Source organism: Xiphias gladius, chromosome 19, assembly GCF_016859285.1.
Source record: "Xiphias gladius isolate SHS-SW01 ecotype Sanya breed wild chromosome 19, ASM1685928v1, whole genome shotgun sequence".
Taxonomy (NCBI): domain Eukaryota; kingdom Metazoa; phylum Chordata; class Actinopteri; order Istiophoriformes; family Xiphiidae; genus Xiphias; species Xiphias gladius.
In genome coordinates, this window is record NC_053418.1 from 17956963 (window position 1) to 17978247 (window position 21285).

At 41.8% G+C, this 21285-nt stretch overlaps 1 long non-coding RNA gene across 2 annotated transcripts in view; it reads left to right on the forward strand.

Moving 5' to 3' along the window:
• Positions 1 to 12836, forward strand: part of LOC120804667 — a 62111-nt gene extending 49275 nt beyond the window's left edge. For both annotated transcript variants that reach the window (XR_005709466.1, XR_005709465.1), the window contains one exon: positions 12464 to 12836. This is a non-coding gene — a long non-coding RNA (uncharacterized LOC120804667). The remainder of the gene's footprint in view (positions 1 to 12463) is intronic.
• Positions 12837 to 21285: the final 8449 nt, after the last annotated feature.

Here is a 21285-nt window from a genome sequence, read left to right on the forward strand (position 1 = left end):
GGTGTTCAGTGCAATACACTGTGTACCATTGTTATGCATTACATCTGTCAGCTTTTTCTAGGCTTAGAGACAGACGGAGGACAAAAAAAAAAGGACCAGCTAGTCGAGGTTAAATTGAACATTAAAGGAGGTTACACAGATGAGGATGCCGTCAATATAGTGGGTATGGCCCGTGGAAGCAGACAGTCCTTCATATGGACTCAAACTGGGCAAGCCTACAGGTTTGGGAAAAACTTTTACGCCCAGCTAGGCTATGGCTTCCACAGGGCTGATTCCAAAGAGCACTAGGTATGGAGATCATAGTGTCTTTACAGTAACGATCAAATCAAAGTTAAATACAGGATTAATATTGCTACCTTCTGAATTTTTAAGCGTGACACACACAACACAAAACTCACAGAAATGTGCACTAATCACATTAAAACCCATGTGATTTTATAATGTCCCCTTCAAACATCTGCATAATCTCCACAGTATAATATCATTAGTTTTTAATTCATTGTTGTGAGATAGAGAGAGAGGGTCTGATGGAGGCAGGCGTGTGATGGATACCTCAAGGGTCTGGATGGCTCTTTGCTGGTTGTGTCTCTCTATCTCTGTCCTTACATGGCTTACCATACAGTAGCATGCTGCTGAACCATTCAAATCCTAAATTAAGTGCTGTGGAATTGAAATTGGCTCTCTTGTGAAGTGTTCCACTTGCATTGGAGCTTAATTTTGCCTACTCATATCATTTGATTCAGTCCCTCAGTCCCTCCTTTGCTCACTGCAGCCCATCACTCCCTATTCCTTCTCATGCAAAATAAGCCCATTTACCGCAATGTGACAGTGTCTAGGTGAATGATTGCCACTCAACGCTTGATATATGGGTATGTGCCTCTCTGCACATGTGTACTGGATATATTATATCTCCGACAGATTTTCCCACTCTCCTGCAGTTACATTAGCACATTGTTATACATTAAGTCTTTCAGTTTTTTACTCCCACATATTGTAATGGATGGATTAAAAAGGAGGAAATATCGTTATCAGTTTTCATCCGTTTCTCCCGTGCTAAAGTCAGTAAGAAGCTTACAGTTAAAATCTTTTGAAATTGCCGCTTACCTGCTTGGTCAGTCAGTAATATCTGACGTGTGTCTGTTGCTTTTGAATCAAATTTCCATAAAATCTTTAGGTGTCACTTTAACACCAGTTTTATCGGCCATTATTTTTTGCCTTACCACCACATTGAAGTGTTCAGTTGCTGTTTCTTATAATCAGGATACTGTTTTCTTGTTAGGTTATCTGTTATTCCTCTGGCCTTATTTCAGCAGTTAAATAGTACTTACATAGATACAAATTCCCAGGAGAGCCTTCAGAGCTCATATGAGATTGGTTTCATGTGGGTGGGTGGGTGGAGGGGGGTACCTTGCCACCTGGCAGCTGTATGGAGGACCGGGGAACAAAGCTCTCACCTCTTCCCCCTGATAAAGGCCACAGGGATCTGCAGTGGCAGAGAATAGGACATGGTGGAATTTGTATACCAGAGTCACCCTTGTCATTCTAGCCGTGGTAGTGGCCTCTGATTGCCCCAAGTGGAGGACCAAGCCTTGCCTTATCCCTAGTATAGCCCCAAACTCCAACTCCACCTCCAGTTATCCCCCAGACTCCGTACTATAGGATACTGGCTATTGTTGTAAAGAATCTGTAGGTTGGAACTGCTGGTTTCGACCCTAAGGCTCCGATTCTCCTTTTCGCCTGAAATGGAGTGGTAGCAGACGACTGAGATCTGAGAAACACTATATTCTGTCTTTTTTTTATTGGCCCATTGGTAAGGTGTTGGGATTCTGCTCACACCTGTGAGCCCTTTGTTCAGGCCCACTATGGCATTTCACCTGCAACAGACAAGGTTAGACAGAGCTCCTATTTAATGGTTTGACTGACATTATTTTAATGTCACACCGTGGGGTGCTATGTCTGTGAACGGAAATGAAAGTTAATCTTATTTTTTTTTTTTAATCCCCTCTTATGTCTCTGCCCTCTCTCTCTCCCCCGATGAGGACAATGACATTGTCATTTTCTCAGGGTTTTGATGGATGTTTGTATGCAGATAGGACAGTCCCTGTCTAGTTCTCCATGTGCAGCCTCATATGAATATTTTGGTAAGAATTAGCGGTTGCTGGTGATTGTTGTTGTGGTAGCTTTGGTAGAATCAAGCCAGTATCATATACCATAGGTGTGTTTGTTTTTGTGTGTATGAATTTTTCTGCCTATATACATAGCATAGCTTAGTCTCTAAGTAAGTTAACACCTCCTAGCTGAAAATGTACCACCCATTGACTATATTTCTACAAAAATAGGCAAAAAGCAACTGTGGGAGCATGAAAATAAACTCTGTTCCTAAGTGTGACATGTGTGCAGCTTGAGCTTGGCACGGCATCCGTGTTCAGCCTGGCTGAGCACAACTTGTTTGAATGTCATATTTATCCCTGTGTTTTGTCAGAAAATTAACTTCCTGTGAGTTTGCGGCAGAGCCGAGCATATGGCCACAGCTCTCTGGAGATGACAGCCTAGCGGAGCGGCAGCTCGCCGGTGCCGCTGCCCTGCTCTGGCGGCAGATGCTCCGGGCTTCTCTGCGATTAAGTGGAGATCATCACTGTTTTCTTTGAGCACCGCTGTGCCTTGTACTCTGAAGTGTTCCGTTAATCACTGCCTGCCTCCCTGCTTTTTCTACACAAGCTGCCAAAGCACTCATTAAGTTTGAATCTCCCTCTCACCATTTGCTTGCTCACCAGCTCGATACCTTGCGTGACTGAATCATAGCAGTCACGCTTTCTGCAGGAACACAGTGGTTTGTTTTACCTGTTTGCTAGAGGGATCATAAAAGCCATAATGTTTTTGTGTACGCTTGTTTGAATGGTTTATGAGATTCCATCTCTTGCCATCTTCTGCTGTTCATTCATTTTTAAGGTTTGTGTATGTACTTTAAAATAAGTGTCACTTTTTGTGCTACTGAATATTTTTCTTTAGTCTATGGAAGCTGATATATTCTGTATTTGAGTTTCTCCCCAAGCGTTAAAATGCAGCCTTGTTTCCAGTACAGGCCTCTGAGGGGAGTGAAGCCTTTTCTATGCTTGTTTTTTTTCTAGTGGCGCCTCCTTCTCTTTCTGCATGTTATTAGGAAACACTCCCAGTCACATTTACAGTTGTCAACATTACTCCATTATCTACTGTGTGTGTGTGTGTGTGTGTGTGTGTGTGTGTGTGTGTGTGTGTGTGTGTGTGTGTGTGTGTGTGTGCGTGTGTGTGTGCGCGTGTGCGTGTGTGCGTGTAAGATTACATTGAATATACTCAATGTACTCTGTGTGTTCAAGAGTACATTGAGTATATTCAGCCAAAATACAGGTATAATGTAAATCACAACTCAAATTGGGTGTTTGTTACGCCCCACCCCAACCTAACCCCAGTATCGCACATATCACACAGTTGTATGGTGTATATCTCCTACACAAGCAGCCATCCATTGTTATTGTTAAACATTGTGACACGCTTTAACCCTGATTGATCTTGATCTCCGACACAAATAATAATGTGATTACAGGCTTTTCTCTGCTTCTCTCTTCACAGGAGTGGAAAATAACATTAGATATTTCCTTTCATGTTAATCGCCTTGGTTGGAAGTATACCTCGGTGCACCAATAGGCCTCAGTAATGCCTCCTTTCTTCTAAAAAAAACATTCAAAATAACCTATTTGCAGTACACCCACACACACATTGCTTAGCTCTGTAACACCCTTATTCTGCACCCATCAAAGCCTGGCTTGCTTGTCCTGGTGCAGCGATCATTCCCCCACAATAGCGGGATGGCATTACAGTGCTTTTGAAAGCGTTTGCATGGCAAAGCAATAACATGTGCCTTATAAATAAAGGAACTGATCCTGTTCATTGCAGGTTGGAATTCCTGGATAAAGCTGTGGGAAATGAATCCCTACACCATCTCAAATCGTTATACAGAACCTGTTTCCTCATCCTCTAGTTTACTTTACTTTAGTTTAAGTGTGTGGTTCTCTGTGCTGCATTGGTTACTTGGCAGACAGGCTGGTTAGTGCCAGTTTGCTTCTTTCTCAATACGCAGATACCCAGATAGAAAGCTGACCCTATTCACTGAGTCCCAGTGCCAAAATAGTAATTGCTATTCTCAATCAACTATGAAGACATTGGTTTGCATTATTGGAAGAGGTTGATGAGTAATTATTTTGAGGCTCTTGAAATTACTTTCAAATCAGGCTGAGTTGACAGACAGCTGGTTCAATATTCATTCTACAGTGTAAGGTCATCAACAAAGGATAATACTGTTTTTTTTGTTACAGTTCATAGTGTATGAGTGTCATGCCTTTGTACCCTCTGGACCTGCATATTGTTATTCAACACAAGAAAGCTTTATCTCATCTACTCAGAATCAGATCTATTCACAACTGTACAAATTGCCACTGTGCTCCTGGCAAGGTACAGCTAATTTTTAAACGAGGAAATTCCTTGTCAGGAGCAGCCAAGGGAGAAGGTGTCAGTTTGATACCACAAGTACACTAACGGCTGTGCAGGAGCATAAGCGTTTGCTGCGCTTCAGTGACGGTGCGTTTGATTTCAACACTGACCACCGGTGATGCCAACCCTGTAGTCCTCATCTGAGCTGCCTCTTGAGACGCACATAGACAGCCCTCCCCCACATCTCACTCAGGCTGATGCTGCTGAGAGGGAGAGAGACTGAGAGAGAGGGAGAAAGTAAGTGAGAGGCTGGCAGACAATAAAGTCGCCGTATAGTACATTCTTCTATCACTTTTCTGTTGTTACACTGCAGTTACAAGTTATGCAGTACGTGGGAACTCAGTGTGGGTGTATGGCGACCTAAACTACTATACCCATCCCCCCTAGGGGCACCTCAAAGGACGCTTGTTCTGTTCCTCCACTCAGGCCCTGGGCTCTGCTGAAAAATGAGAGGCAAGGCAAGTGAGAGACGGGGAAGAGAGGGAACAGAGGGATGTAGTCTCAGCTGTGTAGGAAGGCTAACCTGCGCCTCTGGAGATCCTGTGTCTTTTCAAAAGAACCAAGACAAACCCATCTTTCTGACTCTTCACTCCCTTCTCTAACTTGTTTAGGGCCATAGTGTTGAAATTGTTCAGTATGATGACTTTTGCTGCACCCTGAAACTCACTGTAGTCTTTTTACCATTAGATATTGTGAAAAGATGAACTTGAAATATACATCTTTTTTTTCCCCGTGTGACTGAGAGAATATAGCGTTTGTGACCTTGTTTCAGTTTTGAATCGTATGCCCCACTGTTTCCTAATATGCCCCTAGTGTATGTAATGCTGAAAGCACATCAATAATTCTGTACATTTCCTTCTGGAAAACTAATTCTCATAATAGGATTTTGTCAATGTGATTTGAATAATGATCTCAAAACATCCCATTTTAGGCTACTTAACTAAATAGAATATTACTGATTGCAACACTTATCCATGGTTGGGGTTTTGGTAACCTTCTTTTCTGTTTCTTGCCAACAGCCAATTTTCTCTCAATTAAAGCATGATATTAGCACTCAGTAGGGCATAAACAGAAATAACCGTACACTACTGAATATCATGCGTTGATTATGAGCTTAAGAGTGGGTGTACAGATGGATCCAGTTTCTATACTCCTATTAGAGTGCTGGTGTTTTTGTGTGTGAGTGTATGTGTTTCTGTGAGAAAAAGGGAGAGGAAAGGGCTGCCTACATGTGCAGGAGTGTTTGTCTAGGTAACTGTGTCTTTGTTGGCAGGAAAAGCTGGAAGTAATAAGCTCTATCCAGTGAAAACCTCTGGAATGAGAGGGCAGGGTGAAAAGAGAGACAAAAATCACAGGTATAGTAGGAAGAAAAAGTGTATCATTACATTGAGAGCCAGTCAGTGGTGATGCCAGTTGGCCAAAGTTAGCAGGAAGCTGTCCTAGTAAATGGCAGCAGCTGCTCGCAGTTCGAGAGAGCATGTCCCAGTCAGAGGAGAAAAGCGATGGCATCTACATTAATACTACCTTAATGGCCCATCTGGCGCTCCGTAGGGTCCCTGGCTGCGCCACCGACTCATAGGCATTTGACAGGCAGTCTCCAGCGCACCAGACGCGCATGGCATGCCAAATGGTGGGGAGACGCCTCCGTGGCGCACAGATCTGTCAAACTCTGTCTGACGCTGTAGTCACACAGGCAAGGGAAGTTAAGGCAAGTTTTCACACGTGATTGGTTCTTGACATCGGGGGGGCAGAAGGCGAATGACTGGCTTGTCTATCTCTCTCCTTTGCACCCTCCTCAAATACACCCTCGCACATACACACTCTCCATACTAGATGCTAAGTTGCCATGACCAGATTAAACCTCAATGAGAAAGGCAGGTTAAGATTAGCCAGTGGTGGATTCACTCTGCTCTGATGGCAAATGGAGATAACAAATATTATTTTCGCTGCGAGTCACAGCCTCTCTTTGTAAACAAATACTGGAACAAATTGCTTCATTGGAAGAAATGGTGGAAGGTCTTATCAAAACACCACAGGGGTTTCTGGCTGTAATTGGCATAACTGGTTGACAGAGCAGGCTGCAGTCCATGATGTGGCACAATGATGCACTTCATGGGAACTGACTGATCATGGCTTTAGGTCCCTCGATTGCCCTTTCAAATATGTATATACTATTTAGATACTGCGCAAGAATAGTTAATATGGAGACATAGGACATTTTAGGATCCACCGGTATGTTGTATTTGCTTGGGAAATCATTTACTAATGTGTGGATCATACTGTATATTTCCTTATGTCATGTCATCCTTCTATAAATAATAATTGGCTTGATACTTTCTTTTAATCAGTCATATAGTAATTTAAAAATAATTCTGAATCTGAACATCCTACATACAAGGCTAAGGAGAAACCTTTGCAAGTTTACCAGTGGATGATCTCATCCAAATTCCTACTCTGCCCTATGAGCTTGGCCTTTCCATCAGCCCCTGTTGAGTTGCACAATACTGGCGCTGTGGAGGTTTCTCTCAGAGCAGGTCACACTCTGCAGCACCCACCAGCACAGATCACAGTCCCAGAAGTCTGTATCACTCTGCTGCTGGGAAACTATGGCTTCTTTCTGTATGAGTAAACTACACACAAAAGTACGTGAAGAGTACTTTAAAACATTTGCTAGTGTTCTTTCTCTCACACTTTTTCTTAAGGACATTTTGAGAGATAGCAGCAGTTCAAAAATTGAGCGGAAGGTTCTTTAGAAAATGCATTTCAAATGGCTTATCCAGTAGGTAGCCCCAGAGGACACCTCAGGGATAAACCTTGGCAAGAAAGGAAGATAGAGGAAAAAAAGTGAAATTGGAAAGAAGACACAGCCGTGACTAAAACAGTAGAAATATAGAGAAAAAAAGGTATCCTCTTAACCTGCCGACGCCTCTTCAGAGGAATCACAGCGCTCCGTATCAGTATTCACATTCTGAACATTCTGCTGTGTTCTGTGTTTATAGAAAAAGCCTAGATCTGCTGATGTCTCTTGCCCCAGACAATCTCATATTTAGACAGCCAGTGCAGGTGATTTCTAAATGACTCACACCACTGTTAGACACTGTCCCAGTTTAGTTTAGTTTTTTCTTTTTTGGTTTATATCGTTGTAGATGATTGTGTTATTACATTTCAAGTAAATCGGTGGAATGATGGAATTGTTCTTGATAAAAAAGGGGATTCATGTTTTATTTTAAACTAAAGAAAATACTTAAATGGTGAAATAAATGTCAATGGAGATGTCGGCTGGACAGCGGTTGCCACGTTTTGTCTGCAAGAAGGCGAAAGGAGGAGGAGGGGGGGGGCTGAAAGGAAAGGGGAGAGGAAATCAGGAAAAGAGGAATCAGTAAAAACTGGGAGGTGGGGGTGGGGGGTACTGAGAGAAAAAAGCAGGAGGAACTCTTCAACTTTCACTCTCATTCCCACATGTGTTGTTGGCAAGACGTAGCCTTTGAAAAGCTTGTAGCAAAATAGGCAAAGTATGAATACAGATACCCTCTCCGCTTTCCCTCTTTTTCATATACTTCCTCTTTTTGTCTCTTTTGCCACTCTTTCACACTCCTTCCACATCTCCCTCTCTTTATTTTTCTTCTTGGGCATCTCTGTTCCTCGGTGGCAAACCCAGCTGGGGTGGGGGTTTCTGGGGTACTGTGAGTAAACCTTCGCTGTCGTCTTCGGCAGGCAGCTGTCCCTGCACAACACACACACACACACACACACACACACACACACACACACACACACACACACACACACACACACACACACACACACACACACACACACACATCCTGCATGACCCATGCCTCGCCTGCTAACTTTGATTTCACTAAAAATATTTTCACGGTCTCCTCTTCTACTATGCCTACACATTTACTTATGTGACTAGGTCAAAATGGATAATTTACAGCTTTACAAAATAAACTTAAGTAGTTATTTTAAGATGACATTTCCAAACAGAAATAAAGTTTGAATATGGTTTTGTTTAAAGCAATACCAAAAAAGGACATGACTATTTCCCCTGCATTGACCACCACTCTTTATTGCGCAATCTACTGTAAAGCCACTAGAGGGAGCTTATATTATGCTATGGTCGCTGATGCCAGGAATCTGTTTTACAGTACTGTTGGTCCAGCAAGGAGTCACAATGTTTCAAATGTTCTCCATTCTGTCCCTAAGAACCATGACTTGTCCTCCAGTTTCATATTCCTGACGATGCAGAGATCACAGCCTCTAACCCAGACAAGAGACAAAGACATAAATTGGTATCGGTAGTGTGGTTTCCTTTAAACAAATACAATAATTGCTTCTCGTGTGTTTGTGTGTGAACACAGATATCTTCGAGTGTGAGTCTATGTGTGCATGTGCAGAGGTGATAATTCTACAGTTGCTCAGAAGCTTGTGTAGGGTGTATAATGACAGTAACAGGGAGCATGCCTAGGCTTGCTTTCAATCTGCTCCCCAAATGTAATGAGTCTGGGCAGAAGTCTTGTCATCCCAACTTGATCAAAAACGGGAAGAAATCTGCAAATGATTTATTATATCCTGTGGAGATTCATCAGTTACACATGTCAAAATGATGCTGAGCTGAAAATTAAAAGGCATCTTTCGTCACCATTATTTTCCTAATATAGACGGAAAGTGGGAGCATGAAAGCAATTCAGCCAGGATGGAAGAGGAAAAGTGTTTTATCTGGTTTCATTTAGAGCTTATTCCATTTTATTTGATCTTATTCTCTCTGTATCCATTTTAGGTAGATATTTTACTCAAAAATAATGACTAAATGCTGTGCAAATATATAAGTGATTTGAATAAGACACATCAAATGATTTTTTTTTTTTTTTAAAAAGTACTTCATATTACACATTATTCGATTTATTAATATCGGTGTGCTTATCACCGAGGTACATTCAAACATTTGTCCTTAATTCATGAACTATTAGTTTTTTTGTGATTTATGCACACCTTAAACATGCACATTTATCCCTACCTGATGTACACCTTTGCCCTTTTGCATTTCATCAACCTGCAGAAGACTAATGCATATTGCCAGTTAATCATATTTTTTCTGTCTCTGTCCCTTCCTAATAGGAGTGGGGTGACAAGACAGCATCTGAACTAGAGTCCCAGAGTTGTCCTTCCATAATGTTACACTATCTTCCCTCTCATGTTACTAAAACAGGCTTAGCCGATGGGATTCACCATACTCTGCTCTTCTCCTCTTCTCCACTCCTTCTGGCCTTTTCCTGTGACAGGGCTGCCGATGATACAGATCCGCTGTGACATTTTACATTGTGCTCCCTAATTGCAGCTGCTGATAGTGGGATAGGACACCATACAGCTGCATATTTCCCCTTTTTCCACCCTTTGGCTTTTTTCATTTTCTTTCTTTCTTTGTTTTTTTCAACGTGGCTACCATGAAAGGGTTTACTGGTTTAGACTAATTGCATTGTTCACATGTTGATGTTTCTCCCTGCTGTACAACTCTATCTACAGGAGCACTTCATTATATGTAAACTCAATTCATTTAACTGAAACTTTCAAGAGAATCTTTTTTTTTTTTTTTTTTTCTCTCATTTAAAAACCTAATTTCCAGTTTTTACACAAGTGCACACACAGTATTCGTGGGCCAGAGTGTTGTTGTCCGTTCCCTCCGTTGCTCTGGTGCGGTGTCCTGAAGTGTCTCCCACAGCCTGTGATTCCGAAATAGAGAGCCGGGATAAACCTGTGTGACAGATGCTGCTCTAATTATACAGTTGTTCTAAGACTGTCAGGTTGCAGCGAAAAGGGAGCCAACCATTTGGGAAAGTGAAGGAGGGTATAGAGTGGGTGGGGGGGGGTGTTGATGGACGGACATTGTAACACCAGCATCTGGTGATAGCTGCAGCTGCCTGTATCGTTTTCCAACCGCCAGCTTGCCAGCTAAATAAATATTGCGACGATCTATCTTGTACTAGCAAGTGTAAATTACTTTAACACGTCAATAACTAGTTTACAATGATGTTTTTTCCTGCCATTTCAGAACATATATTGATTTCACATTGCTGTTAAATGGCATGAGCATTGTTTCCCTCACCCTGTGATTTGTTTTTCACATAGACTCCTAGTGAACTTGACAGGAACAGGAGAAAACAGGGAAAAACTGTACTGATCATGCAGTTGCTCCACTTTTTTACTATATCACTAGATCCAGAATTTAATTCATTATGTACTTTATATGCTTTTTGAACTCTGAGCATGTACGTGTGTGCACCCATGAAGCATCTCTGCAGGCGTACTTATACTTCTATATTGTGTGTCTATTTTCATTCATATGGGTTTCTCCTCTCGAGGACAGATGTTGGGAAACCCACAAAATCAGAGCTGAAGCCGCACTATAATCACCGCGATTTTAATCAAGGTCTCGCATTGTGACCCACTTATTTTCTCACAGTGCTGATTGCACTGCAGTGCAGTGACGACTAGCATTACAAAACTGCAGCCTGTGATTAACCCTCACATCATATACATGTCCCCTAACCAGCATTCAGCGAATCCTAATCCCAAAATTACACCCACTCGGACTAGAAAACCTCTGCCTTTGTCAAATTTAAACATTTTCCTCCCTCATCCTCCCATCTTGATATGATACAGTGATGCCTGCTTCCTGCATATGAGCAAATTGAGGTGTGTCTGAGTGTGTAATACTCAACTGACATATTTCTGTCAGACAGAATATTTTTGTGCAAGCATGTAAGGACACTTTTTGACCTACCTATTTTTTTTATCTACGAGTTAGAAAATTTACAATATGACACAAATAAAAAATACAAACACACAGTTCTTTCAAGGGAGGAAATATTCTAACCTTCTCAGCCATTTTCACCAGTAGTATAATTTTCACATCAGTGATAATAAAGCAGATTGATTATTCATTCTCATGCTTCAACACCGTTTAATTGTGTAGACAGAACACTCCAACTCGGGGGCAGTAGGGCTCTCTCTCATTTACACAAAGACACATCAACGCACACGCACAACCACACGCACACACACACACACACACACACACACACACACACACACACACACACACACACACACACACACATACATATACACATACAAATTCCGAAATCTCTTTCCTTCTCTCCCTCGCAGATGCTCTCACTATGCCTTCTCAAAGGGCCTCCGAAAACATGCCCAGACTGGAATTTGCCAAAATATCCTTTCTCCTTTCAAACACACACTGTGCCCCATCTCGGTCCCATTCCACTTACTCCTTCAACATCTCAATTAATACCCCTTAGGAGGCATAGCGCCCTGCAGAGCCACAGAAACTCACTGCGGTGGTGGATTCTTGCTGTAAACATTCACCACGGTTGTTCTCTTGGTCTTCATATCAGTCCCAATCAACACCAACAGGTTAAACACACTGGTTCATGAGCAGTTGTCAGGTATCATATGCGTGTACGTCGTTGTGTTTGTGTCTTTGCATTTGAAAGTCCAGTTTTTCCTCCTTATGAGGATTCAGGGACTTATATGATATATTTTTAAAGGTTCAAAACAGTATGCCAACTCTGCAGTTGATGAGTATATACAGGTAGTGACTCTGAGCTATTAAAGGTAGAAGCCAAAAAAAAACTGTATTATGTAAACAGTCTTGCACTGATGGCACAGATAAAGCACTTTTTAATGTCTTTTTAATGGGTTTTTATGTATTGTAATTATTTGTGTGGTCTTTGATAGCTTGGTAGTTTAAGAAAGTTAAAGTTGCTACAAAGGCAGAAGGCTTTTACATTCTATCTGTATGATAGCCATACAACCTATACATGTAGAGCTGCAACAATCTCTGTTCCCCTGTTTCTCTCCTCCTGCATCGCCTTATCCTCCGGTTCAGTAGCTAATGGATCGTTGTGGTTTCCAGGGTCTGCTCCAGAAATGTTCTCCTGCGGAGATCTCGTAAGAAGTGCCCTCAGCTGGTCCGTCCGTCTGCCATTAGGCCTCTCCACACTTTTTATCCCTAGACCTCCGAGACCTCAAACTGCCAAATGAGTTGAATTATGGCCAGTTATGTGGAGTGGACCCAGCGTCACGGGGGAGAGGCCTGAGTCAGTGGAACTAACCACACTCCTGACCATTAAAAGGCAGCCTGACACTGCCTCTTCATCTTATCCCCTGCTCTCAAAGGCCGGCATTGAAAACCCATGTTCCCCAGAGGAGAGACACAGAACAGCAAACCAACCAATGAGCCAGGCAGGCAGCCATGCAGTCTGTCAGGCAGGCAGGAAAGCAACCAAAGCACCAATCTCCTTCACACTCTGCCTCCCACATTATTAAAATTGTTAAGCTCTTCTTTGTGTCTCTTTCTTTAGGTATTTCTTTTTTTCTCACCTATTTTTGTCCTATATTCTTGCCCTATATATTCACCTGTCTCTCATCTGTGTCTTCCCTCCATGTTCTTCAATCACTTTTCTTGCCAGTTTTTTTCCCCTCTGCCCCTTCAGCTAAGTGGGAGGGGTTGCAGGGTTATAACTACACAAGGTTAATTGCAGCAGCTAAAACAAGCGTGGCTGCCCCAGCCCCAGCTACTGTATAAAGGAGGTCATTTAAGTCAGGCAACCATCACACATCTACTCATAACATCTACAGTCACACGGATGCTGACCACGCCAGCCTAGGAGACCACAGTTTGCATCCCTCACAGACAGACGCAGGAGACACAGGCACACACACACGGCACTGAATTTGATCTGTCATAATAACAGGGACATCATGACATGATGGATACAGCCCTTTTTTCCCCTCTTCTCTTCCCTTACTGCCTCTCTCTGGTAATCTTGATGCAGTGTGTAATGTTTGCTATAGCCAGCAGCAGAAATTGAATGAGTGATACAACCAGAGGTGCTGGGATTACCGGGTGCAGAATTGATGCTATCTGTCCACTGATGTGTTATTTTGTGGAAGTGAGGCAACAAACCGGAGAGAGAAATTGTCGCAGCACTGTATGATTTTACAGTTTAAGTGGTGAAAGACAAATAGAATATCAGTGATGTGCTAGCAGGGGTTGTAAATGGTTGAATAATTTTCCTCGATTTCACCATTCATTTATCTTTTCTACAGTCTTTTGCAGGGCTTCACATGGCAGCTTGAATGCTATTTATCCCTCTAGTCTACTCACAATTGTAGCATTAGCTAGTTTAGCGCCCATCTTTAGAAGTAAGACAGGTTGCATCTAGTCTCTACTCCTCTAATAGGGTCGGCTCAGAAAGGGTCAGAGGTAAACTAATGACACCTGCAATAGATGCTTCTTCCTGGAAGCCTAAGCTAAGGCTGATCACGGACTGGGCTTGTGGGAATAAAAGGTGCTGCTTTGAGACTCAGCAGGCTGCGTCTGGGTCACACACTAACCATTGAAAAGACTAAGTTCGGCTCTTTCTGCCGGATTGGGGCACAAGCTGAGGGTCCTGGGCTATTGTTGTTAGGTCACGTTAAAGCATTCCACATTGCCAGAGCAGCTGACAACCATTCATCACAAATTCAGCAACAGTTCAGACTGTATAGCTGTAAAGTTCTGCTTAGGTAGCTTACAGGCTTTAGATGTCACTTTTCACAATTGTTCAAATATTTTAAATGGTGATATTGGTTTGGATTAATAGATATAGAAGGAAGTGCCCATGAGGTTATGAATGTACATTGATGTTTTTATATGGGTTGTCTTCTTTCTTTTTACTTCTATGGGAAACTTTTTCAGGCAGCAAATTGGCCTGGTACATCAATCACAGTAGTGTCTTCAGCAACTACCTCTCTAATTGTCCTGTAACTCCTGAACAATATTCTTTTCTCTGGGTTCCTTGATTTCAGATATGTCTAACAAATGCAGTCTGGTGATGTTCAAATCATTAATTTGGTCACTGTTTAGAGCTTTGCCTAAAGCACAGTTTTGCTTCTACACAGTTGATTCACTCTTTTTTGCAATTATTTCAGCTACTGTAGGCAAATTCATGCTTTCTCCTTAAAAAAATTCTACTCTCTCTTGTGTCAGTGTTGAATTTACAATATGTGTTTATGTGTAATAAAACACAGAGGCAGGGAGACTGCTGTTGGCTTTCCTGGAAAAATTAAATAAGAACGGCTATTTTTCTCCCCTATGTAAACAGCTGGCATCATCCCATGCTTGCGCAATTAATGGGCATCTAATTGGCAATAATCATTTTTACTTAAGCAAATTTAAAATAGGCAGTTGCCCCTGGAACAAACAGCTGTTGGTGAAACCTTCTGGCAACATAGCGTGGTTGTTTGAGGATGTGGCTGATCTATGTTTACAGGAGGTGGTCCATACATGAACACTTACATACCCAACTGTTGGCACTCACTTGCACAAGATTTTCTATCCAATTCATTGAGAGTGCTAAAGAATTTACTTTGTGTAACCTACAGGTGCGTTTGATGCATAAATCAACCTGCACAGCACTTATAACTTAGTATGATGTGTTCTTGCTCAAGTACTTCAACCTGGTGACACTGATGTGACACAGAAGACTCTGGTCAGATGTTTGGGGTTTGTTGCCCAAAGGCCAAAAACAAAGACTAATTTAATTTGGAGTATTGAGGACTGTAATATATAATTTTATATTGAGTATAGATGTACTGCTTACATTGTCTTGTCCCCAATGAACCTGAACATAGTGTCTAAAGTGTAACCATGCTCAGGTGTTTCTACCTGCATGCAGCTAATTTCTGTCAGGTCAACAATATTTTTCACACGTTTTTTTTTTTAATGACCTTTGAGTGAGGCTGTCCTGTCTGAATAGTTTTCAATTTAAAGTAAGTGGGGAAGTTTAGTATTTGACACATAATGAAATGGTTGTTACTCCCTATCCAAGAATTTTGAAAACATGCAATATCCTGGTAAGTCAGACAAAGTAATCCTCGACCAATGTGAGCACTGTACACCCAGTATGAAGTATAAGGTATCAGAAAAACTTATGACAGTGGAACTCAGTTAAAGAGGGGAGCATATGTGCTTTAGTTAGAAGGCCGGTATATAAACTTTTGTATAAGAGAGGCAGTACTACATTTTTACTGTGACGATTTCTCTGTGGTGTCAAGGACTTTCAGCCATATTGTTTTTAAACATACTTGTTGAATCCTCTGTTGAGAGCATTTAAGGCCATACCGCTGCAGTGTATAGAGTTTTGATTTCATTCAACTGAAAGCAACCCTGCCGAGGTCATGATTCAATAATAAAATACTATGAAAAAGTACAGTACTGGCAGGAAGGACAGAACCTTGTGGCTGGGAGACAAGCACGCAGTGAGCATTGAATTAAACACAAAATTGTGCTTTGCCATATAACTCATCTGGCTGGGAGTTACTCAGACTGAGAGCCAAATAGGACATGAAGAAAAACAATGGTAAAACTCTCGTTCACTTGATAAAGGTACAGTGAAAATTTCTCCTTCGACGTTGGCTCTGGGGCTTCTAATATAATGCTTAAATTAATTTACATATTAAGTCTCCTCTGCTTTAAGCCTTCCCCTCGATGAAAGGTGGAATGACTGAGGGGAAAGAGGGAGAGAATGAGTGTGTGGGATGCTGAAAAGTAATGTCAAACAACCTGATTGTGAGAAGGGAATGGATTAAAGGCATTGTTTGAGCTGGACGAGGAGGTACCTTCCATACTGCTGGCTGCCATCATATCTCGCCCCCCAACAGTGGTTTAATCTGTTGGTCGAGCACGCCTGCAAATAATTTTCTGTCTGTCAGACAGACAATGGAGCTGCCACCTTGTTGTGCATCATGGATTACTGTACTGTGCATCCTGTCCCGCCCCTACATAGACCCCTGACAAAGGACTTAATTGAATATCCATCCATGGCTAATTTGTATGTGTTCCATGTGGGAACAGCATAAACACAAGCTTAAAGTCCATGCAAAAATACATACTGACTTGTTTTAACATGCACGCTCCTATACAAGCGCGCATAAACAGTCACACAAACACACACACTCAAAGCCTTGTGCCCATACCCCCTATAGGAATTTATTTTGAGGCTATTTGTTCATTTAGTTTGATGCTGAAAGTCAGGAATTATTGCCTCCAATCTTTATGGCTAAACTGTAAACAAACTGAATGGACCAGATTCAATTAACTCTGTCTAACCTAACATATAATTACATGAAAGCACAGAGTGAGGAGTGGGAGATAATGGAGTTTTTTACCCTTGAACCTTAACCCTGCTTTTCCCATTTGTTTATCAAATTAATTTAAGCCAGTAGATTTGTTATGCTTGGGCTTAAATACATATAATCACCCATTTTAGCTTCATATTACACTTGTGCTTAAGCTAATTAATCCTCAATGTTTATCATACATAAACAGTGATGGCTTTGCATTACACATCTACAGAAGTATGGATCTTTTAACTTTTATCAGAAATATTAATTGTTTAGTGGCATCACATTGAACTCATTGTCCAAAGACATATCTTGTCCTTGTTTTTAGACAAACATTGGTGAATGACATTGAATCACACTGGTCTTGATGATGGCACACTGATGATTTATCTCGCTGGAAATTGTTTGCACTTAAAAAGAGATATCTGAAAAATAAAAGAAATCCACATTATTGTGTTTAAAAAATCTCAATGATGAATTTATTTTTCTGAGAATCTAGAGTTTAGCCAATGGACAACCACCCTGTCCATGTTTTCTCAACTGAGGAGAATGACATGAGGTGGTGACAGCTGTGCTTCATCTCATATGATGATGTGTTAAACAAAACACTGCCCACATGTTTGCCCTAAACTAAGTAGCCCTTAACTGCTTGGACAGACAGCAGGCTGTTGCGCTTTATGTATTTGTTTATTTTCAAGATAAGGGGCCTCTTTTATGGATAAGCAGCTGACGCTCCCGCTCTGTCAAGCTGGGACAGGCTGAGGGAAGATAAAATAGAGTCTGTTAATCTGGTGCTGGTGAGCAGAGAGAGTGATGTTATTGACCTACGCTGGCAGCAATGTGTTTCAATTATACACCGCCATCCATTTGTCAGGCAAGCAGAGCGATGGGGGGGACATGGAGTTCAGGCCTGGGTGAGAGTCATTCTCCATCACTTATGATGTGTCTTTGGAAAGCACTTTAATTGAATTACCCAATTTATTCTTCAAGCAACAATGCCCTGGCCCAGACCCATGACGTGAGACAATTAGATACAAGTTTAAAATCGGGCACTTTGTATACTTCATCTTTTCATGGTGTACACAGGGAGGGAGATAGCTAACTCATGGTCACTTTCTTCCCCTGTTCTTCTTGAATGAATTTTATTAATATGAATGATATGACTTTATCATTACAGTTTCATCGTACACCTTCTTATAAATTGTTTGATGTGCAGTATCATGAAACCTATAATATGGTAAGTGGCGCTGCTTTCGTGTTGCTACCCAACAATGTGCACCATGTATATGTATTGTGTTGGATTACAACTGGTACTTTGTCAGGAAAAAAACTCCCAGTGCTTTGGCTAAGTGGGCAATTGAGACTTCAATGTATTGTACCGTATAGACAACTACAAGATAACTTCAGTTGATAATGCTGAAACCATCTGGAATTGTTGCTAATTCATAAAATTCCACTTTTGGCTTCTTAGTTACACATCCAAATCTATGTCTTTTTAGTTAAAAGAAATTGCTGCATGTGCAAGGCACATTGTCAAAATTAGGTTGCACTGGCTCAGTTAAGTTTTTGTCCTTTGTTCACTGCTACAATTTTCCAAGCAGATTTCCTTGAATATTTTCCCTGATACTTGCAAATGGCACGTGCTTGAGCGTGATTAATTCTAATCAAGTTCAATTTATTCTTGCAGAGCAGCTGGAAGAGGCCTAAGTGTTGTCTGCATACTATCTGTGAGCTGTCTGACAAGATGGCTAGGCTGTCGATCACCTCAGCTCCAGTTCCAGGTGTAGGGAAGGTTCTTGTGTCAGATGCACACTGGCCTACTTGCACTCTGGCCCTAACACCTGGCTGTTCACCAAACTCTGATTGTCAGTTCATCCATTTTCACCAAGACAACAAGTCTCGCTGTCTGCTCCTGCTATCTGTGTCTAATCAACAGTGTTGCTCTCCCAGTATTTCCACAGCTCATCTTGTTAAGGGCGAAGAATAGTGGATAAAAATGTACCCTCTATAAGCATGTAATGTACATCAATTATGTAAATTTGCAGTTTTGCAGATGGCCCAGTGTTGATTGCAGCTTTAGGATCAGGAGAGGCCGTCTGAAATTTGAACGCCTGGAGTCACGTGACACTCATTACTGCGCAACCTCAACCAAATATCCCTTTGTCACTCGTCATCCATCTGTGCTTACTGTCTTTGACAGATAAGACTATGCAGAACTCGAGGCAGCTAAAGAGTTGCACAACGAGCAACAGAGAAACGCTATGCATAGTTTTAATTGGCAGCTCCCCAGTGAGGCTGAATTTGGGTGTGTTCTCAACTCAAGACAATCAGCATCATAAGTCATTTAAAATGGCAATGATTTGGAGATAGAAGGGGAAAGAAGAGGATAATGTCCCAGTACAGAATTATGATGTATTTTTACAAAGCAATCACACAGTAAATACACAATACATGCTGAACGACTACAGTAAATAGAATCATCGAGATATGTGCTTTTTATTTTTTCGGGTGTCATTTTCCCTTGACAGTCTACCTCATCGGGATATGGATAGCTACCCGCTGCAGGGGCAGGAGAATCTGCTCCAAATGCCAGTCCTCTATGGGAACTGTGACATTCGAAGTGTGCCAAGGTGTGCCGTGTGTTATGAAAGCATGTGCAGTCAGCTGTAAATCCATCATCGTCATCAGCCATGATGCTCTTTGTTCCAGCTATTGAGGCGAGTCGGTTTGGCCCCATCTTCTTTTAGACCATGCTAAAGTGAGCCCATGCTGATGTTCAAATGAATGGAGTCCTTTGATAAAGCCATGGCCATTGAACTCTGGAGACAGAATATAGCCTTAAGTCCTGCGACCTTTGTGGCAGGGGGTTCCTGCCAGGCATGATTCCTGTTTAGTGAATAAGTGGGGTAATTATGTCGTGGTTGGGGCTGTGCAGCAAATGTCACCAGCAGATAAACAGTAGGAACAACGCTTCCGTAAAGGCCTGATTTATCCACCCTGGACCTCCTGTAGCCTGCAGATGAATTAGGAGCACTTGGGTGTAAAAAACAAACTAGCTTCTCTTGATTTCACTGGAGTTCAAGGATGCATAAAATTGTAGAAAGAGTAGTTAGCAGATAAGGCTCCAGGTTAAACCTTACTTTATCACACACCAAACCTCTCATGCTGGTCTAAAAGGCAAGTTTTATCTGTGGATGCCATGGCAAAGAGAGTGCTTGAATATGCCATCACATTGGAGAGATTTAAATCTTTCATGGTGAATAAAAGTTGTTTCAGTAACTGCTACACATACAAAATGTGACTTTTCTGTTCCTTAACTAGCAATTGAAATACAGGTGTAAATAATCCCTCACACTTAGGGTTTTATTTGTTTATTAGGGAGCATGAATCTTAAACTTATTCATTCTAAGTCCCCTTCTGTGTGATTGGTGGAAGAAACCACATCCATCGCAGTCCATTAAAGAGTGCCCGCTCACGCGTGACTGTAGGGCAGCCTTTATAACATCATGAGCCTGGGGAAATGGGAGAGCCAGCGAGTGTCATTCCATTACCTGCTGAAATGGATGCCCCTGTATCTCCTCCTTGATTAGCTTTGTCTCGAATAACAATGATAGCTTTAAGTGTGTCTAATTGAGGCCGGGCTCGCCCTACCTCTCTGTGTGAAAGTGCTTACTCATTTTGTCTGTCCTTTTAATAATTACATTATCATTTTACGCCCCTGCCGGTTCCTTGGGAAGAGGGCTGGCGCTTGTGTTGAAGTGAAAGCTCATTATTGGAGCTGAATTATGTGCAGTTTATTGATCCCCATGGTGGATTATGGTGCTCTAAGTTAGTCTAGACAGAATAGTTAACCAGATGACAGAGAGGAAACATAGAGGCCTCTGGGGAAAGATCCCTGGGCTCAGTTAGCAATTAATGCCTGCCAGGTAATGGAATTTAAGTTTACACTAAATCCACCAATGCCTTGACATTTGAAGTGCCTTATAAAAAAACATTAGCCTAATGAGACCGTCGAGAGCAGCAGAGGGATTCTTTTTCGCAGTTTCTTATTCACACTTTTCCCTCTCTCTTTCCTTCTTCATCTTTTTATCTCATCCCATACGCGTTCACAAATGCCCTTCTATCACTACACCTTTCTGATACTATAATTACTTAGCACTCAAGATTCACACTGGAAAAGGGTGTATGGTGATGCCTTTTGGATGTGTGTTTTCCTCTCTTGATTGATTAGCAAATTTGATTGATTGGCTTTAGTTGGATCCATTTCCCAGACAGGCTTTGCTAATCTCCATCCTACGCTGGCTGAGGGTGTTTGTGTGATGAAGCGCACAATGAGTGGGGGAAAGGCCAAAGTGCTGAGTAAGAAGCCAAGCAGGACATTCATCTCTATAAAGCCGTTTTAGAGCTATCCATCATTATCATGATGAACACAAAACATTACCAACGGCATCGCCTCCTTGCCGTCCACAGCCAGCCGCAGTCTGTCCTTCAGTGGACTTGTGAGGACCTTAGTTACAAGAAGAGGAGTGAAGGGTTGGATCATGTGTTTTTAAACATCTGGATCAGGGC